The following is a 7,572-nucleotide window of genomic DNA, read 5'->3' as shown; positions in this document are numbered from 1 at the left end:
CACACACACACACACACACACACACACACACACACACACACACACACGGCTTAATCTTGCCCCTGGAAGAAAGTTCTCTCTGCAGGTTGTTCTGCAAACTTTACTTCCTTCCTGTCTGATACAGGGGGAATAAAAGTGGCCCCTGTAGCTGTCATCCGAAAATTCAAAAAGAAGTGAGGGGAAAAGTGGGGCAAAGCCAAGAATTCGTCCAGTCCCTTAGCAGTGGGCAGACATGAGAGGGGCCGGAGTCCAGAGGACAAGTTCATCTGGTAGCATACAAGGGTACCGGGCTGAGCAGGAGAGAGGGCAGGAGGAGAGGGTGGAAAGAATGACAGAAAGATATTGCTTGGTTTGAAAGGCATCAAGGACTCCAGGCATCAGATGCAGCAGGCTGCCACGCTTAGCATGCAACCAGGGTTTAATGCAATGCAGTCTCAGAGAAGAAGGAGGAGAAGGAGAAGGCGCCCCGTGCTTGGCACTGGCATTGCTGAGCCGCGGAAAGGGGAGTTTACCCGTGGCTGGGCGGCCAGGCGCGCTGCTGCTGCGTTTGGGTTGCGGCTGCGGCTGCTGCTACTGCCGCCGGGGCCAGGGGCCTCCTCCTCCGCAGGGCAGACGGGCTGGGCTCGGGCAGAGGCAGAGACAGAGGCAGGGGCGCTCGCGGGCTGGCTCTGCTCGCCGCTCCTCCGGGATGCGGCTGCTGCTGCGGCGGCGGCTGCTGCTACTGCTGCTGCGCTCGCTCGCTAGCTCGCGTGCATTGAGGGGAGGCGCTGTCTGCGGCCGCTACTTTATTCTAGGGCGAGGGCAGGGCACAGCGCAAGCCGCTCTGCAGCCAGAATCCCAGGCTTGGCCAGCGGTCGGAGGAGGCAGGCGCGTTGGGGCCCGGCAGAGGGAAGTGGGTGGGGATGAGTCCGAACCTGTAGCAAGCCGGGGCCGGGCCGGGGCGGCTTGGGGCCAGGGAGCCTGCAGGGGCGGGAGGTGAGTGGGGGAAGCGGGGCTCCGGGAGGGCGCAGGGGCGGCCACCCCGCCTGCGGTTACCCACGTTCTGTCCAGGAGCCAAGGCTGATCAAATCCAGCACGATCGGGAAGCCAGGGCTCAGGCTGCAGCCGCTCCATCCCAGCTCGGGTGCCGGGCTCCTCCGGGGTAAAGCAACCTCCCTGCTGACCGGGGACAATGCCCATGTGAGTCACTCGTTAATTAATAGCAGAGGATTCCGTGGTTCTCTTAATTAAGCCCGGACCCTCCTGGTGTCTTAAAACACACATACATGGAGCTAAAAACATAATTTAATAAGCACCAGGGCCGACCAATCCCAGGGAGAAAGGGTGGAGGCAGCAGAGCCATCCCTACAGAGATACAAAGCCTCAGCCCCCTTGCATCCCTCCTGGTGCTGAGGGGCACACAGAAAGCACTGGAGAAGATTTCTTCCCTAACTCCATCCGAACAAGGATTCGGGGAATTCAGGCAAGGTACATGGTCAAGAGAGTGAGATTACTCTTTCCTTACTAGCGGCTTAAAACAAAACAAAACAAATTCCTGACATCATAGAGAAGATGGCCCCAATTCTCAATTTCTCCTTGTATTGTACAAGAAAAGACTAGATCTGATTGTTAAACGCTTAAAACATTAAGCTCTGTAAAATCCGACTCACAGTTGTTTGTTTTCTCTAGGCAGTGCAGTCTTATGGTTAAGTAATGGAAAGAGCCCTGAACAGCAGAGACTTGGGGTCCGGGCCCAGCTCTGCTTCTGGCTTTCATTTTATAGCCACAGGCAAGTCCCTTCATCTCTCTGAGTCCTCATTTTCCTCTTTCTTAAATGAAAGTGTTGATATAAATGATCTCTAAGTTTTCTCCAGCCCTAGCCTTAAGATGAGCCAAGAACCCTTGTAGCTACAATATTTTGGGCTTTAAGGTGTTTCACAGCCCCTGCATTCTTTGCCCAACTTTACCATAGTATCTTCCAAGGTGCTTTCCAGATTTAACATCCTATCTTCTAAAGTCCCACCCAGCTCAAACATTTTATTTTCTAAGATCTCTTCTCCCCTGACATTCTACACTAAGACCTCTTTCAGATCTGACAGTCTATGTTAACAAAGCCCCCTTGAATATTACCATTCCCTGTTCTTGAATCCTTTCCAGGTCTGACATTTCACATGCTACTGCCCTTTCCATCCCTGGCGTTCTATGTTCTGATGTCCCTCATAGTTTTAGACATTCTTTGTTCCTAAGGTCCTTTCCAATTCAAGCATTCTGTGTTCTATGGCTCCTTTCAGATCTGATAGTCTGATAGTCCATGTTCTTGTCTCCTATTCAGCTCTGATGTTCTACAATCTAAGGTCCCTTCCAGCTATGACATTCTATGTTCTAAGTTCCTTCCTAATGCTGACATTCTGGGTTCTAGGGCTCTAATATTCTGTGGTCTAAAGTCTCATCCAGATCTAACAAGCTATGTTCCAAAGCCCCTTCCAGACTTCATGTTCTAAGGTCCCTCTCAATTCTATGTTCTATATTCTATGGCCCTTTTCAGCCCTGACATTCCATGGTTCTTGGGCCCCTTCTAGCCCTGACATTTTATGTTCTAAAGCCTCTGCTACTCTTGACATGCTACACTCTAATAGCCCTTCTAGCTCTGACAATTTTTAATTAGCAGAATTTTACTTGACACTTTCAAAAGAGAACTCTAATGATCTATCTTAAAGTGGAATCTCAGAAAAGATAGTAATTAAGCACTTGATGAAGTTTTCTAAAGGGATTACATTTTTAAAATCAAAGTAGACAAGACAATAATATAGTGTGGTAGAGAGGGAAGGAGCTTGAGTATCAATAGACTGGGCTCCTGAGTTTCCCATCTAGACTCTGTATTAAATTAGGTAAGTCATTTTTAAGTTACCCAAGAAATGAAGCAAAGAAATGTCAGCATCACAAAAGCACATGCACTGGATTTGGAGGTCTGAGGCTTTGAGTAAATCAATGCTTCCACAGGCCACAAAGGCCTAATTTATCAAATGAAAGCATTAGATTAGATGTTTTTAGGATCCCTTCTGGCCTTAAATCTCTGATCCCATGATCGCATTAGAATAAGGTGAAAGAGAGAATGCTTTCCAAAAAAAGTATTATTATTAAGAGCTTATATGTGAGGGCAGGGAAGGCACAGAGAAACAAGTAAATTTGTTAAACTCTGCAGTTTGCAAGGTACTCAAAAAGCCTGGGAGATAGGAATACTTTGTATAAAGTATTCTCCATTGTACAAAGAATGAGAATTTAAATTAATTTAATTAACGTGTCAACACAGAAAAGCAAGTTTTCCTCTCTCAATTTTCCAGATAATAGCCTCAATTCTCCAGGATTTTCTCTGCTTGTGAAGACAAACACCATCATTTCAAGGCAATGACAATGGTACAATGGCAATAGCCTTGGGACTAGAAGTCAAAAGACCTGAATTCTGGTCCCAGTAATTTGCTCTATGAACATGAGAACTCCAGTCACTTGCCTTCAGTTGGCCTCAGTTTCTTCCCCAGTAAATAAAAAGAATTAGGCTAGATGAGCTCTACGGTCCCTTCTCATTCTAGTGAACTATAAATCTATAATTGCAACTGAACAGTATAAGAGAGTCTCTGGAGTCTAGGCAATAGCCAAAGGTACTTTACTGACAATCCCCATATACCAAAGATGAGAAGAAAGTAATTGGTTCTCTGTAGTTATTTGTGAATTATGAATCTTTTATTAACATGGTCCCTGGAGAACTTGCATTGGTGAGTTTAGTCTATTAGAAACAGAAAGCTTTAAGAAACAGAAAGATAGTATAGAGGCCTGAAAGGCAGCAAATATGCTGTCCAGCTTAGCTACTGATTAACTGCATTAACTCCTGTGGGTCTCAGTTTCTCCCTTGTTATTCACTTACATTTGTATAGTCTTTCACATTTTGCAAAGTGCTTTCTACACAGATGCTCTGTGTGATGGCTAGCATGGGTATTATCTCTGTTGTTGCTTTTTACAGATAAGGAAACAGAGTCTCCAAGAGATTAAGGAACTGGTCTATAGTCTGAAACCTAATAATATGAGGCAGGATTTCTTTTTTTTTTTCTTTTCTTTCTTTTTTTGAGGCAATCAGGGTTAAGTGACTCGCCCAGGGTCACACAGCTAGTAAGTGTCTGAAATCAAATTTGAATTCTGGTCCTCCTGACCCCAGAATTGGTGCTCTCTCCACTGCGCCACCTAGAAGCCCCATGCAGCAGTATTTTAACTGTGGTTTCCTGACTCCCAAATCTAGTAGTCTTTCCACTTCACAATCCCACCTCTCGTAGCAGAAAGGTTGGGATTCTAAGGGATGTTTTTTTCCAGCTTTCACGTTCTAGGTTCTTAGGTTCTTTCCAGTTCTCAGACTCTATGTTTAAATATACCTTCTAGCTATGATGATCTGTGTTTTAATATCTCTTCCAGCTCTTACAATTTACCTTTTAAGGTCTTGTCCAGCCTTACATTCTAGGTTCTAAAGTCTCTCCAAGCTCTGACATTGTCTGTTCAAAGCTCATTTCCAGCTTTGACATTCTCTGTTCTAAGGTCTCCCCCAACTCTGACACTCCGTGTTCTCGGGTCCTTCCAGCTCTGACACTCTTTGTTCTCAAATCCATTCCAGACCTGGTACTCTGTGACTCAAAGTAAATTTATACCATTGTGTGTGACAACCACGCATATATTGTGAAATCACTTTAGATAAGGTAAAATCTACGAAGAGTTCCAGCCAGAATGTTACCTTCTCTAGATAAATTTGGCATGTCAAAAATGTCAGGTGATTAGCAACTAGGATGAATCACAATAATAGGAATCCTACGTGAGGAGTAGAAAGGCTAATAATTACCTGCTAATGAGAAAGAGATTCTTTCACTGACAAACTTATTCTATAGTGAACCTAAATGTAAGTTACGGTACATGCATGAATGTGATAGAAAATATTGTTTAAGCTGGGGGTGGAAATGGACCACAACACGCTCACTGGGTTAGCAGGTAAAATTGTTGGTTCATACTCATACACATCTTCCCATTTTGTTTTGAGTTAAGTTAAAAAAAAAAAAACAATTCTTCTGGGAGCAGGTTATTTAAGCATCAAGTTTAGGCCATTTTAGGAGTAATAGAGGCCTATGCCTAGGCAGGTAAATTAAAATAAAGGGTTGAATAATTAGGCAAAAAAATAGTCTGTCTTTAATAGTAACAGCAATGACCCCCCATTTCTTTCTTTCTTTCTTTCTTTCTTTTTTTTAAAGCAATCAGGGTTAAGTAACTTGCTCAAGGTTACACGGCCAGTTATTTCTGGGTGTGGTGCTAAGTATCGGAGCCTGGATTTGATCCCCAGGTTATTCCGACACTGGAGCCGGTGCTCTTAATCGCTGAGCCACCTGGCCACCCCTAAGCAATTGGGGTTAAGTAACTTGCTCAAGGTTACATGGCCAGGTGTTTCTGGGTGGGTGCTAAGTGTCTGAGCCTGGATTCGATCCCCAGGTCATCCCGACACTGGGGCCAGTGCTCTAACTCACTGTGCTACCTGGCCGCCCCTGACCCCCCATTTCTATAGCACTTTAAAGCTTACCAGTGAATTTCCTCACAACCAGACTGTGAGGTTGGCAATACAAGTATGATTGTCTTCATTTTATTTTGATACTTGGATGGATTTATAATCTCAATGATGAAAGTACTCCTGCCAGTAATGAAGGTTGCAACCCAGGCATGCCCTCTCATCCTATGCGACCCTTCCCCCTGTCCTCCCATATGTCCTACATAGGGAGAACACTCAACAGGCTGGGGCTCTGCCATGAATTTTCTTGACACTGCAATGATGGCAGTGGAGCAGGGGAACTGGCCAGTAGCTATCACTCATTCAATCACTCCACAGATCCAATCCATCTCCTTTTCTTCTCTTTATGCCACCTCTCTTGGTTAGTAATGTGTGTTGCAGCCTACTCAAAACCCACCAAGGGCCTCCCCTTTTCCCTTCAGGTGACCCTTCAATTCCATTCCTGGGGATTGTAATGTTCTATGACTTACAAACATCTGACATCACCAAAAGAAGATTATCTGTAAGACAGGTCTTTTGTAGCTGTATTGCAATATAATAAACAAATGGATGAATGAATAAGCAAACAGATCAAAACTTTTCAAGCCTTTGATTCAGAAAGAAGCTTGTGGTCATTAAAAGCATCACACAAATTCCCCATGTTCATTCAGCCTCATCTCCTCTTAAATTCTGGGTACAATTCATTGTCCATTCAGTATCTTTCCATTATAGGTGCTACTAGATCAACTCTAGGGGTTATATATCCAACAATATCATAGTTGCTTGTTTTTTTCCTTTGAGAATCATTAGGACAAGCTCTTTTAAATGATTTTGAATTTAGAAGGCTTTACAATATTTCAGAGTTTGATGCAATCAATATGATTTCATTCACCAGGAGAAACATCTGGAGGCTTTCATCATTTGTGGGGAATTCCTCTTCCATTTGGACTCTGAGCTAAATATTCGCCATGCTAATGGTGAACACTTTTGGAGTGTGTGCATCTTTTTTTTTTTAAGCAATCGGGGTTAAGTAACTTGCTCAAGGTTACACGGCCAGTTATTTCTGGGTGTGGTGCTAAGTATCTGAGCCCAGATTTGATCCCAGGTCATCTCTACTCTGGGGCTGGTGCTCTTACTCACTGAGCCACCTGGCCGCCCCTGTGTGTGCATCTTGCCTGATATTAATAATCAGAGTGTAATAAAACAAAATTATCCATTATTACAAGCCTCTAAGGAGGCTTGTAGTCTACAGGCAACATATATACAAGCAGTATCTTGGAAGAAAACATTTAAGGTAATACTTTGCTCTGTGGCAGGGATTCTTAACCTGAAATCTATAAACTTGATTTTTTAAAAAAACTGCTAAATGTTTTCCATTATACGTACTTTCCTTTGTAACCTCTAAAAATTATGCATTCAAAAAGATTATTCTGAGAAAGTCCATAGGCTTCACCAGACTACCAAAAAGGAGCCATGACACAAAAAAACATTAAGAACTCCTATTCTATGAAACCAAATATTTTATTCCCTTAACAAATAATAGGCATAGTTGGATCTTTACTGCAATTTTTCTAAATATTTTTTCAATCCATCACGTATTGGTAAAAAGTCTATTGTTGTGGTTCAGCCTTCATTCTTACAGAGGACCAATGACATCGAGAGCATGATGTCTTGACTTGAATAACACTCACAAAACCCAGCATGATCCCATCTAATACCCTCATCGAGGATTTCTTCCATGCAGATGTAAAGTATTATTTGTAAAACTTCCTATAGATGAGAAAGAAGGCATTATGTGTCAATAGTTATTGATGTTCTCTTAAACACCATTTTTTCCCTCTCTTTTTCTTTTTCTTTTCTTTTTGGCAATAAAGTCTGCAGTTTTCCCCAAGACTTTTGGTATCTTTTTTTCCCCTAATTGACACCTTGCTAATCAGTCCCTCCACAACCTAACAATTGAATTACCACCAACCTGAACATCTTGTGTATAGCCTTGGTCTAATTTAGATACTTTTTGCATCTTTGTT

At 43.4% G+C, this 7,572-nt stretch overlaps 1 protein-coding gene across 2 annotated transcripts in view; it reads right to left on the bottom strand.

Moving 5' to 3' along the window:
* The window catches only part of MGLL (monoglyceride lipase), a 155,731-nt gene extending 154,557 nt beyond the window's left edge, over nt 1-1,174 (bottom strand). The window contains exon 1 of one of the 2 annotated variants that reach the window (XM_069083824.1): nt 1,040-1,174. The gene's annotated coding sequence lies outside the window, so the exon portion shown is untranslated. Of the gene's footprint in view, nt 1-512; nt 826-1,039 lie in introns of those variants that run through there. The other variant, XM_069083823.1, reaches the window with a different exon arrangement.
* Between the last annotated feature and the right edge of the window lie 6,398 nt (nt 1,175-7,572).

Source organism: Petaurus breviceps, unplaced genomic scaffold (assembly GCF_028583685.1).
Source record: "Petaurus breviceps papuanus isolate PSGF00001 unplaced genomic scaffold, PetGlider_PUasm1.0 174, whole genome shotgun sequence".
Classification (NCBI taxonomy): Eukaryota; Metazoa; Chordata; class Mammalia; order Diprotodontia; family Petauridae; genus Petaurus; species Petaurus breviceps.
The sequence above is the reverse complement of the archived record's forward strand: the minus strand, read 5'-3'. Positions and strand labels throughout refer to the sequence as shown.